The following is a 13756-nucleotide window of genomic DNA, read 5'->3' as shown; positions in this document are numbered from 1 at the left end:
CCCAGGCTTCATTGATCTTGATTGATCTTGGCTGGCTTGCTTGTGTGCTTAAAGTTGTCGGGCTGATGCTCCTGATGTAGAAAGGCTCACATTTCTTTCCTCTCTTTCACATTTCTGTTAGGGGTGCTAACCATCTTGACCTAGGAAATAGGAAATGGCATACTTGACTTTAAGTGAGGATGGAGGAGGAGCTGTTAGAACCTGAAGAAGGAGAGAGAAAGAGTGAAGACTGACGAGACCAGGGAAGTGAAGTATGATTGTGGGGCAGGGTGAAGGGCTTCAGGAGGTGAGTGATCATGAATCAAAGTTGGAGCTGTCGGGTTTCCTGTGTGTTTTCCTCCAGCAGGCATGTGGAGGTTTGGGATTTTGTACATGAAATGAAACAATGGAAGAGCTGAGGAAGAGCTTGCGTATAGGGAGTTGTTATAAAGAAGGATCATGGAATTCAGCTGAGGAAGGAGGGAAATGAGACTATGAAGGGCTTAAAGACAAGAAAATATGGGAAGGCCTATAGATTCTCTAAAAGTTGGGACGCCTGGGTGGCTCAGTTGGTTAAGCAGCTGCCTTCGGGTCAGGTCATGATCCCAGCGTCCTGGGATCGAGTTCCGCATCAGGCTCCTTGCTCAGCAGGAGCCTGCTTCTCCCTCTGCCTCTGCCTGCCATTCTGTTTGCCTGTGCTCGCTCTCTTTTCCTCTCTCTCTGACAAATAAATAAAAATCTTAAAAAAAATTTATAAGATTCTCTAAAAGTTAATTTTCAGAAAACAGTAAAATTATGACTCTCATCGAGAGATAGTAATGATGAACATGGGTTGAATTATTTTACTCATATGCTATGAGGGAACTAGGAAGATGTAACTGGTTCAAAGGAAAAGTCAAAGACACAGATATATATGGCGTAAAGGAATGAACTGCAGAGAAAGGCAAGCTGGTTCTCCAAGGTGAGGTAAGATGTCAGTTAAGTCACTATCAGATAGCACAAAATCATCCATCTATCTGTTACCAACAGTTTAATAAAAGTTGCAAGATAGCTCAAAGACAATGACCAGGGTTGGACCCTGATTACCTGGAAAGTTATGCTACGGAGATGCCAAAATTTCTATGGAAACACAACATACATTTTTCCTATAGATTTCAGGTCTTACTGTAATGAAAGCCAGAAAATATTGGTGGTGGCATACCCAGTGGATTGAGCTGCAGAGTTCTTAGAATGGGTCAAGGCTGAGATACTCAACATTTAAAAAAAAACAAAACAAACCTTCATTTATTTATTTATTTATTTATTTGAGAGAGCGGGAGAGAGAGAGAGAGTGAGCGAGCATACCTGAGCTCATGAGCAGGGGTAGATGCAAAGGGAGAGAGAGAGAAGCAGACTCCCCGCTGAGCAGGGCTCCATCCCAGGACCCCAGGATCATGGCCTGAGCTGAAGGCAGAGGCTCAACTGACTGAACCACCCAGGCACCCCTGAGATGCTCAGCATTATAATGATGGAGAACTTGTCATGATTTTCTGATGGTGCACCTAAGGCATGGCCACGAGAGATTGGGTGGGGAAGAGACAATTGGAGGAGGATCAGCCAAACAACTGAGAGATCAGGTAATGGAAGGTCATATACTGAATACACTGAAACCACCAGGAATTGTGACAGGGTATGAGAGGCTCTAGAGGTGGGAGCTAAAATATTCCAGAAACCAGGAGAGACTTTGGGGCTGGTGTTTGTCTGTCATAAGGGGTGACCCTAGAGTTGTGTTCTACCTATCTTGGTTTCAAACACTGTTCTTCCAGTTTTTAGGCAGGCCGAGAAATCTAGAAGAGGCAGAAGGGGGCGACAGGAGGTCTGTGAGCTGGCTGCCAGGGAAACAGAAGCTCAGGGCACTTTTAGAAGAGACACAGTCTACTGGGCATCTCAGTGGTTTGGAGAGCGAGTGTTGAGGGAGAAGGTGTCCAGGTGGTGAGTCTTTATCTCTCCTGTGTTCCATATTTTTTGTTTGCCTCTCTCTTATAATCTGTTTTGCTGTTTTTTCCAAATTTAAAATGTTTTCTAGTGACAAAAGCAGCCTGCTCTTTGCTCCTGGTTTTGCACTAGAAGTCTTTTTTTTTTTTTTAAATGTTAAAAATATGTTGGGGAAAAAATGATGTGCATTGGTTCCAGCACAAGGACAGACCGAGATCTAGTGTTTTCTCCTTCATGAGATTTTTTCCTCTGGATTAAAATTTGAATAGCAAAGTCTGGACTTTGATCTGGAAGCCAGATTTCTACATATTTCTACATCTTTCTACATATAAAGGAAATCATATGATGTTTGCCTTTCTCTGGACTTGCTTCACCTCACAATACTCTATTGGTCCATCCATGTTGTGCCAAATGGCTAGTTTTCATTCTTTTTATGGCAGAGTAATATTTCATTGTATATATGGACATCGTCTTTACAAGATTAGGAACTTATATCTGCTATGGGTTTACAAGTCTGGGAGCTTGAAGAAAAAGTTTTACTAATCCTTCTCAGCCATATTTCCCGTGAGGTTAGTGCGTATAGAATGTTGTCTAGAGAATACAGCACAAAGACAGTTAGTGTAACTGGGAAAGAAGAAATTCGGAGAGTGGGAAAATAAGCAATAATAAGTTATGAACAATATAAAATATTATCCTACTGAAAATATCACAAAATTTGTTAGCTCAAAAATGCATGTAAATTGTGTTGCCACACATATGCCTCAGGTTTCTGATGCTCAGGCTGAGTACCTGTTCCTGACCCCTACACAGAAGCCAGGAGTGTCAGGTTGAGGTTCATGGCAGCTCTGCCTGCCAGCTCACTGCTCAGCCCACAGGCTGGTCATGTCCCTTCCACAGCTGGTTGTGCCCCATTGAGACTATTGTTGCCAAGGGGCCAGGACTCAGTCCAGAGCACTCAGCTGCATGTTACTGCCCTGAGTTCCCCAGCACCTGCCTCTGACATCAGCTCAGAGCCTCTGCTGTGCCCGCTCCTCGTTCAGGCAACACATGTGCCTAGTGGGGACCGCCAAACCAAGAGGTTTGTGTTCGGGGCTGAACCACTGTGGGAGGAAAATGTGTACCTTGCTCACAGTAATAAACTCCCACATCGTCAGCCTCCACCCTGCTGATTCTCAGGGTGAAATCTGTCCCTGACCCGCTGCCACTGAACCTGTCTGGGACCCCAGTGTAACGGTTGGAAACCTTGTAGATCAAGCCCTGTGGGGACTGGCCTGGCTTCTGCCGGAACCAATTCAAGTACGTGTTTCCATTACTGTGTACGAGGCTCTGGCTGGCCCTGCAGGAGATGGAGGCCGGTTCTCCGGGGGTGACTGACAGTGAGAGTGGAGTCTGTGTCAGCGTGACCTCTCCACTGGATCCTACAACAATGAGAGATAAGTACAGGTTATGGAGAAACATTATGAGCCATTTTATGAATTAAAATTTCATTTATATTAGGCTAAATCATAATTTGTGATTGGATTCCTACTGTAAATATATCCAGTTTCCATGGATAACCCAAGAATTGCAGGGCACCAAGTGGCCACAATTTTTTTTTTTTTCAGCATCTCACTAAAACACTGTTCTTTGTTCCCTTTAATTTCTCATAATTTTCACAGATTTCAAAATTAAATTCCCCTCTTAGAGGGCAATCTCACCCCTGGACAGGGCACGGATAGGGAGTAACAGCACCCAGACAGCTCACTCTCCCCACCCCAATCTCCCATCTCCTCCCCCCTCTGCTCTTACCTGGGACCCAGAGCATCAGCAGCCCCAGTAGCTGAGAAGGGAACCTCATTTTGAGATGCTGAACTGATGAGTCCTAGTAAGTAGACACAAGGTCAGAGCTGACCTTTATGTCAGACTTCCAAGGTAAGGTCCTCCCCAGGGGACAATATGCAAATCTTGTGGTGGGTGTGGCTGAGAGGAAAGAGCCAAAGGCAGGGCTCAGGTCCCTCTTCTGGGAGTGCAGTAACTTAAAATGGCTTTTGTCTTTGCAGGGAAACTAACAGAGACAAATTCCCTACTGCCTGTGCGGGAAGCAGGATCTCTCTGTGATAATCAGGATCTGTGGCAGGACACAGTGCTCATAGACCTGCCTTCTGAGAAAGCTCCAGAGACCCTGACTATACAGGCACGCATGTCCAGAGGCCATTTCTGGCAGGTGAATGGCCATCCTGCCTGTATTCCTGTCAGCTAATGTCCAGGAGGAAACAGATCCCACTCCAGCTGATTAGCCAGCAATCTCCAGATCCCAGGATAAACTGGAGAGAGATCAGGAGTCTCTGGGATCTGCTGTTTCCAGGTTAATGGTTTACATAATTTATTAATGATTTATTAATGAATTAAACTCACCCTGAGACCTCGTGAATTATCTACTCTTTGAGAAGATGAAAGTGAGAGGAACTTGACAGGTAGAAAAGAATCTCTCACTTACACAAGGAGAACTCATAGTCCTGCAGAAGAGAATAGGAAAGAAGACAGAATTATATGCTTCAGGCAGTGTATGAAGTTTGTGGTAACCGATTGTTACAATGTGGTGTGTATCCTGTCATAGTTGTGTGTCTCTCCCCAGAGAGACTGATAGATGGATAGGTGGATAGTAGGCAAGATAGACAGATGATAGAACATACATACCATATGGTACATATTAGATAAGCTAGACACACACACACACACACACACACACACACACACACACACCGTATAAAGCAGAGTGATTTCTTAAGTCAATATTTTCTAAATGGATGGACAGAATGAAGAATGTTTCCCATTTCCCAGAAAATAATGTTTCCCCTTCCCATACAGAGGCTCCCTCATCATGTGTAACAGATTTCTGTTAGGGGGTCTGGTTCCTTGGTAGTTCTGTGTGAGAAGCTGTTGTCTCTCACTTGATTTTATGTTCAGCATCCACAGCTCTGAGTCTATAGTTGAAAATGAGATTCTGTAGGTGAGAATAGCAAGGACTGGGATAAAACTTCTAATAATTTGGCATCACCCTTGCCTATGACGGACATTTTCTGAGGTCTTTGGTGAACCACAATCACCGTGGGACAGGGTGCGTGGTCTAAGCTGCTTGGGGCTTCAGTTTACCAACCATCCTTCATTAAGGCTGGGACATAACCTGATGCTTCTGTGTGTGTCAGCCTGATGTAGGTGTTAGTCAGGTGTTGGTGAGTGTTGTGTCAACCTCAAATTACCTGACAACTCAAGTCACTATCAGACAAACAAAATCCTGGAGAAACTGAAGGAATAGAATTTGTAGGGTAAATCAAATCCAAGGTCATACTGAATTAAAGAATTACTGAATACATGCAAGTCCAGGCAAGATTCCACAACAAATCTCGGTCTGAATATCTTCTAGGAAATCCTCCTAGAATGCGATTTTGTACCATAGTTAGAAGAACTATTATGTAACAATGGTACTGTAAGTAAACCCTGAACTCTATGGAGGGACTTGGGTGCTGATGACAGGTTGTGACAGAACTAGGACTAATAGGACTAATAGCCCATGTCCTGTATATTACTAGTTGTCATTTTGTTTACTCTTTCATGTGTTTTCTCCCTTGATCTTTTCTTAGAGTGCTAGCCAAGCAATCCTGAATCTTACTCTTGAACATGCCAGCCCACCTAATGAATCCTGCTGGTGAATGATTCAGAAAGTTAAACCAGTGGAAATGAATAAAATCAGGAAAAAACCAAAAAGGACAATATAAGAAAATATCATAAATCTTAAGATGAGTTTAGAAACTATTCATTACACATGTTAAATTAAGAATCACAATATCTAACACTGTGTGTCAAATATACTAAGGAAATCAGAATCACATTACCCATCACCATATGTGAAACCTCAATGTGTGGAAATTTGGCTGAAAATTATTCATCCACCATGTTTATTTGCTGTGTATCAGTTTTGAAACTATTTTTTGTACAACGTTTTCCTACAAATGCTTGAACTTCAACAATATTTCCTACAAAACGTAACATGAAAACTTTAAAAGTCTCCTTTTGTGTTTGGTTGTTTATCTCATAATTTCTTGCCCTGAAATACCTAAAAAATGCAAAAACCTTCTACAGCTTCCTCCTTGACAGAGAAGGTTTTGAAATTTTCCCCTGCTAACTGTAGACCGAAGAAAGACTGTTCCTAATTCCTAAGAGGAGTCTTTATCTCCTGTGTATGTAGGAACTTTGTTGTACCCTGGATAATAAAAGTGACTTCATCAACATTGGTCATTGCACAACACACAGAAATCATTGACATCTGTAAGGGATGTAAGAAGAACCACCATGAGGTCCAGGTGGGGACCAGGACTCTAGGAGCCTCTAATCTTGACCACCATCACCTCAACCAGCAAGGACTTACACAGGTGGGTTTCGTTGCACTTTTGTCTCTTCGCCAGGGGACGTCTCTTTGGAATCTATAAAACTGGAAACCAGTGTGTAATTTGTGTCCCTTGGGTCAGTTCTCTTGCTACTTAGTTTATGTGAGACCATTATTCTGTGGTCAGGGTGTGTGGGTGGGGAGTGTAATGCTGTCATACATTGTGTAGAACTCGATGTATACATTTTCTCAGCGAAACAGCACAAACTTATAATGCTTTGGTGAAGTTGAGAGACAACAGACTTGTGTCCTGACTGAGCCCAAATGGAAGTTCTCTCTGCCACCCAGCAGAGGGAGGGTCTCCAACAGGAGGTCTGTTGGGTAGATTCTTGGGACCTGTGACTGAAATGGGTCACCTTTTCTAAAAAACTGCAAATACTCACCCACTAGAGGATGAACTCACAGAGAATAATTTTGGCTCCAGCAGCTCACATATATACGTGAATCTGTTGATCCTCTGACTTCAAAAGTTATTTCTGAACCATGTGAAGAAGGTCATTTATGAGATTCAGTGACCTAGATATTCCAAAGCCCTGGTCTCCATATACATAATCTGAATTCCTTCCCAATATTGTAATTTCTCTTCTTTGTTCTTTTGGAATAAGTAAATAACTAAATGACTTTTGTAGGACTGAGATTCTTGTGAGCCCTTTGAAGAAATGGGAGAAATGTCTTATGTCAGATGTGAAGGTTATTCTTGTATTGATGTTAATCCTTGGTCAGGGCCCCCAGTCCCCACACTCTAATCGGGGAAAATGAGACAGAAGTTCCCTTTGACCACAGGCCACTTCATAATCCCTCTATTTAATAAACTTTTAAGTCTGTGTAGCAGTTTGCTTCCCCAACCCCAAAGTGTCTCCTGTGATGGATGGAACTTCTGTCCTGAGGAATTCTCATGAACTCTTACAGCTTTCTCGTCAGTTAACAAATACTCTTCCACTGCTTTAATTTGAGATGGATTGTTTCTTTGTGTGTTTGCTTTTTCTCTGTGGAAAGTTTGCTCCCTTGTCTCCTATGCCAGAGCACTACTTTCTCCCATGTGTCCTCAGGGCAGAGAGGACACATTCTGAGCTCAAGCCCTAAGCCCCCTGTTCCTTAGGGAAAATAAAGAAGCCAGATTTTCTCAATATATTTATGGCAAAACCTTAAGGTCTTTCCTTTGAGAACTGGCCTTCCCCCGACTCAATGTGCTTGAGAGTAGGAACTGACTTAGGTCTAGGAACTGAGTCAGAAGCCGCGACGTTAGGCTTCAGCAACCCTGAGCTAGAGTTTGCCAGTTTGAGAGACAAAATACTCTGAGGGTCAGCACATTGACTTAATTACTCATAACATGTGCTCAATTATCTACTGCCACATTCTCTCTTTCTGACATCATTCTGTCCCTGTGAATTTTAGAAAATGGATAGCTTCTGCCTATGCAGTTTATTCTGACCATGTGTTCTGTGCTACTCTCCGAAGTCACTGGTCAGAGGCATTTCTTTCCAGAAAGCAGACTCACATCGAGTTTAGCATGTCTGACACTGGCTGGGGAATGTTCTTGACGTCACCATCTGCTGAAGGAGAATGCAGGATTGGGCAGAGGGGGAGTGGAGCTCGGATGCAGTAGAACAAAAGTCTAAGCCAGCCCCCCAGTGGGTGCAGCCATGTGGTCGCTCTCCAGAGTGGACCTGACTGGGGCACATGGGTGAGATCCTTACCGGGGATATCGTCGCTTCCTCTCCTGCTGTACACGTGTGATGCACCTGCCAGAGGTGCGGGCCTTTTCATAGTGGTTCATCCTTTCTCCTCAGATTCCCTCACTTTCACCTTTATTTTTGTTCTTTAGGAATGTATGGAGAGTCCATCACATTATTATTATTTTTTTCCATCACATTATTTTTGTCATCACTCTGGGACTTTGGTTTTTTATTAGAGGAATTTTTAAAAATATTTTATTTATTTTTAAAAATTTTTTTTTATATTCAGCATAACAGTATTCATTGTTTTTGCACCACACCCAGTGCTCCATGCAATCCGTGCAGTTTGTGACAGGAAAGAAAAATGAATTTAGCTTTGTTTCAGGAGTCTATTAATCTATATCTATGTCCTTTCCATGTCTGTTTCAGGAGGAAACTGGTGTCCCTGCATATTGTGGAGAAGGTGTTCCCACTGTCCCTGGGCACAAGGAACCACCCGGGGGTGGAGAAGCTCCAGTGCGCAGAAGCCAGGTGGCGGTCCCTGACCAGCTGTGTGGAGAACACTAAACACTTTCAAGATGGAGTTTCCTCAGGGGCACAGCCTCCTGGCTTTGGGTCTGCTCTGAGTGGCTTCGTGTCCACACTTCATCCTGCAGAGCAGCTGCCTGTGGCTCTGCAGGATGGCATGGAGACCCCCACTTGAGATGGACTAGGCCATCAGGAGTGTCATCGTCTAATGGGAGTGAAGAAGGGACCTCTGTCTCTGACCAGCTGTAGACAAGGGGTCCATGATTCTGTCCTCAGGTGTGATTAGTTTGCTAGAGCAGCTCACATCACTTTGAGATACATCTACTTATGTTTCCAAGGTTATTAAAAAATATGATAAAGGTTCAGATGAAGAGCTAGATGGAGAGATACACAGTGGGGACTGGGAGGATCCTGAGTGAATAGTTTCTGTCCCCATGACGTTGGGATGTGTCACCCTCCATTTGTCAATGTGTTCACCAGCCTGGGATCTCTCTGAACCCTGCTCTATTGGGATCTTATGGAGGCTGTGCCAAAGAAAGAAGTAGGCTTTGTTTATATTCAAATAATGACCTTCACACTTCTTCACCAGGCTTTACACTCTAATTTCTTTGTGATAAAGAATAATGGCAGGAGATTCAAATCTATTTTTTTTTATCAACTCCTTAAATATATGTCTGTTTTGCAGTATTCTCATGTCTCTAGAATTTTCCCAGCCTTGCTTCTAGGATGGCCTCAGCTTCATTCGCAGCCACTAGAATGGTGTAGGGAGGGACTATCCTGTCCATGTCCCGGTCAGCTTGGCTGAGGTTGTCACTGTGCAGGAAACGACTACATGTGTCTTCAGCATATCCAATCCTATGGCTGACATGGAAGAAGGAGGAAGAACATGTCTGTGTCTGGACTGTGCAGTTTCTGCTCTAACTGAATCTGCTTTGGTCCTCACCTTGCTGAGCAGCTCTTCATGCGTCCGGCCAGAGCGGACTGGTGAGGTGGGGCAGGTCGGGTCTCAGAGCAAGTTGGCATCTCTGTGTCTACTTTCGTGCTTTCTGCTGCTCTGTGCTCCACCTGAGAAGAGGAAGGTGGAAGGAAATGATACTCCGAGTGTCCTTGCCATGGAAGCTGGGATTGGGAGTCACAGAGGGTCTCATGACGTTAGACATGTGCCTGAGAGAATCTTTCTCCGAGAAACTGATCCTTCATCCCAAAGTACCACCTCTGAAAATCCAAATACATACACATATTCGTGTGGATTACATTATGTCCTGTATTGTGTTGACTTTTGCCTGGCTAATGCAATCGCAGATTGTCCAAATGGGAAATTGAATTTTAGTAATGGAGACAGAAACAGAGCAAACATTTTTCTAGGATAATTTATTGCATTGGCAATTAGAAATAAAGTGTAAGCTGAACGTGCATAAGAGAGGACATGCATTGTTAACTACCTGGGTCTACGCACCATACAGACCCAAAGATAATAAATCTTTGTGAAGAGAAAGTAAAGGAGACCTGAATAAATGGAGCAATATGACATTTTCATGCATCCGAAGACTCAATATGTCTGTCTCAAGAAATTGATCCTTAGTTTCAATGTACTTCCAATAAACACCCAGTTACCTTTTTTGCACATTATAAAATGTATAAGGAATTCTGAGCTAAAAAGAACCAAGACAATTCTGAAAAAGAACAATTTTGAGAGAATACCCCATTGATTACCAAGACTTATTTAAATACACATGGGGCTCCTGGGTGGCTCAGTTGGTTAAGCATCTGCCTTTTTGCTCAGGTCCTGGGAAGGAGAACTGGGTCTGGCTCCTGGCTCAGTGGGGAGTCTGCTTCTCCCTTGCCCTCTGCCCCTCCCCCGCCAGCTCATGTTCACTCACTCTCAAATAAATAAATGAAATCTTTTTTTGAAAAGACTTATTTATAGTCACAGTAATTAGGGCACTGTAGCATGCAACAAAGATGTAAGAGAGAGCAGGGGAATGAAACATAGTCCACGAACAGACATATATCTATGGGGATGCTTAATTTGTGACACGTGACTCCTAGGACAATTAACAAAGGAATGTTCTTTCTAATACAGTGGGATGGTTCAAGTGGGTATTCCTACCGAAAGAGAAATGAAATCTGATCCCCTACTCTGTGTCATGTCCAAGAACCCAATCCAGCTAGATTATAGAACTAAATTCCAGTGATAAAGCTTAGAAAAATAATAAGTAGTAATGTATTCATCAATCTGAGCTATGAAATGGCTTTTCAGATAAGACATGAAGAGTACTCCGTATGAAAGATTGGTAATTTGGGCGGCATCGAAATTGTCACAGGTTTCAAAACTACCAGTCAGATAAAGCACAGAGTAGATAAAGATGTTTGCAAATACCATAATTGAAGCAGCCATTCCATTCTAGATCAGTAACTGGTTGTTTCCAGTTTGACAGCAACACTGTCATGACATTCCTTGAGCACGTACACTGTCAATTCTGTTGTGTATATCAGAGTAAAAAGTACTGAGCCCCAGGGTGTGCATATATTCCTCATTTGTAGATAATCACAAACAACTTTCCGCCATGAATGTGCCAATACACATTTCAGCAGCAGCACGTGAAATGTCCACTAGCTCTTCAGCCTCACCGCAACTTAACCTTGGCAGTTTGCTCAACATTATCCCATCTGGTTGTGCCGTAGCAACAACACAGTGAGATTTTCATGGGCAGTTCCTGCATTACTGATCAAATTTACCCCCTTTGTATGCAATTACTTACCATCTTTGCACAAATAATTCTTTATTGTGGCTCTTTTTTCCCCCTTACTTGTACTAGTTATTTCTCTAGGCTTATCAGAAGCTATTTGATGATTATACGTGTTGTAGATATCTGGGGCTTCCATGATTCGATCTGTGTCCTAACTGAGGCAGATCTCCCCCCAGAGCACTGACCCAGGCATTGACATGGGCTCTGGACAGCAGGGTGGGCTGCAAAAGGCCATCTGGGCTTCCAGCTCCCAAGACCATTTCCTTCCTCTTCTTTGCCCTTGAGGAACCTATCCCCAGGTCGTGATGGCAGAGGATGCCGAAGGCTCAGCCTGAGGGGAGGATTTCTCTCCTGTGTCCTCCTGCCTTAGCTATCACTTAAACTCCTCCAGATGGTGTTTGGCACAAGCCCATTGAGAAGAAAACGCAAGCTATTCAACTCTCGCTTTCCCAACCTTTTTTGTACATATCAAGGAGGCAGTTTTATCACTGCTACTCCAACTTCCAAATAAATGGTCATCACATCAGGAGTTAGAGCTTACTGTCAGTCACACATTACCCATCCAAAGGTCCTGATATTATCAGAGATGTCCCTGAAGTCACCCCATTAGGGCTGGGGACAAAGCTGCATTGCTTATGGAAGTGTGATATTGATCCCGTTCACTAACTTCCCATTGTCTCAGTTTCTGTGTCTTTGAAACTCTGACAACAATGGTTCTGTTTGCAGTTTAAACAAAAGTAAGGTATTTAGCACTGTATCAAATATATAACATATATTATTTTTTATTTTATTTTATTTTATTTTTTTAAGGATTTTATTTATTTATTTATTTTTTAAATTTTTTTATTTTTTCAGCATAACAGTATTCATTATTTTTGCACCACACCCAGTGCTCCATGCAATCCGTGCCCTCTACAATACCCACCACCTGGTGCCCCCAACCTCCCACCCCCCACCCCTTCAAAATTCTCAGATCGTTTTTCAGAGTCCATAGTCTCTCATGGTTCACCTCCCCTTCCAATTTCCCTCAACTCCCTTCTCCTCTCCATCTCCCCTTGTCCTCCATGCTATTTGTTATGCTCCACAAATAAGTGAAACCATATGATAATTGACTCTCTCTGCTTGACTTATTTCACTCAGCATAATCTCTTCCAGTCCCGTTCATGTTGCTACAAAACTTGGGTATTTATCCTTTCTTTCTTTTTTTTTTTTTTTTTTTACAGCTTTATAAACATATATTTTTATCCCCAGGGGTACAGGTCTGCGAATCGCCAATTTACACACTTCACAGCACTCACCATAGCACATACCCTCCCCAATATCCATAACCCCACCCCCCTCTCCCAACCCCCTCCCCCCATCAACCCTCAGTTTGTTTTGTGAGATTAAGAGTCACTTATGGTTTGTCTCCCTCCCAATCCCGTCTTGTTTCATTACTCTTCTCCTACCCCCTTAACCCCCCATGTTGCATCTCCTCTCCCTCATATCAGGGAGATCATATGATAGTTGTCTTTCTCCGATTGACTTATTTCGCTAAGCATGATACCCTCTAGTTCCATCCACGTCGTCGCAAATGGCAAGATTTCATTTCTTTTGATGGCTGCATAGTATTCCATTGTGTATATATACCACATCTTCTTTATCCATTCGTCTGTTGATGGACATCTAGGTTCTTTCCATAGTTTCGCTATTTTAGACATTGCTGCTATAAGCATTCGGGTGCACGTGCCCCTTCGGATCACTACGTTTGTATCTTTAGGGTAAATACCCAGCAGTGCAATTGCTGGGTCATAGGGTAGTTCTATTTTCAACATTTTGAGGAACCTCCATGCTGTTTTCCAGAGTGGTTGCACCAGCTTGCATTCCCACCAACAGTGTAGGAGGGTTCCCCTTTCTCCGCATCCTCGCCAGTATCTGTCATTTCCTGACTTGTTAATTTTAGCCATTCTGACTGGTGTGAGGTCATATCTCATGGTGGTTTTGATTTGTATTTCCCTGATGCCGAGTGATATGGAGCACTTTTTCATGTGTCTGTTGGCCATCTGGATGTCTTCTTTGCAGAAATGTCTGTTCATGGCCTCTGCCCATTTCTTGATTGGATTATTTGTTCTTTGGGTATTGAGTTTGCTAAGTTCTTTATAGATTTTGGACACTAGCCCTTTATCTGATATGTCATTTGCAAATATCTTCTCCCATTCTGTCAGTTGTCTTTTGGTTTTGTTCACTGTTTCCTTTGCTGTGCAAAAGCTTTTGATCTTGATAAAATCCCAATAGTTCATTTTTGCCCTTGCTTCCCTTGCCTTTGGTGATGTTCCTAGGAAGATGTTGCTGTGGCTGAGGTCGAAGAGGTTGCTGCCTGTGTTCTCCTCGAGGATTTTGATGGATTCCTTTCTCACATTGAGATCCTTCATCCATTTTGAGTCTAT

The 13756-nt window shown here is 43.1% G+C and overlaps 1 long non-coding RNA gene and 2 gene segments (V, D, J or C); 2 read left to right on the top strand and 1 right to left on the bottom strand.

Annotated features, from left to right (window-relative positions):
• LOC125109330 (immunoglobulin kappa variable 2D-29-like) overlaps window positions 1–13756 on the bottom strand; it is a 664016-nt gene that overhangs the window by 58081 nt on the left and 592179 nt on the right.
• LOC125109339 (immunoglobulin kappa variable 3-20-like) overlaps window positions 1–13756 on the top strand; it is a 67828-nt gene that overhangs the window by 2376 nt on the left and 51696 nt on the right.
• Window positions 3455–9543, top strand: LOC125109342 (uncharacterized). The gene is made up of 3 exons (XR_007130195.1): window positions 3455–4297; window positions 5574–6362; window positions 9266–9543. It is a non-coding gene; the product is annotated as an uncharacterized LOC125109342 (long non-coding RNA).

Source organism: Lutra lutra, chromosome 9 (genome assembly GCF_902655055.1).
Source record: "Lutra lutra chromosome 9, mLutLut1.2, whole genome shotgun sequence".
Classification (NCBI taxonomy): domain Eukaryota; kingdom Metazoa; phylum Chordata; class Mammalia; order Carnivora; family Mustelidae; genus Lutra; species Lutra lutra.
Note: the sequence above shows the minus strand (reverse complement) of the source record. Positions and strands in the feature narration are given on the sequence as shown.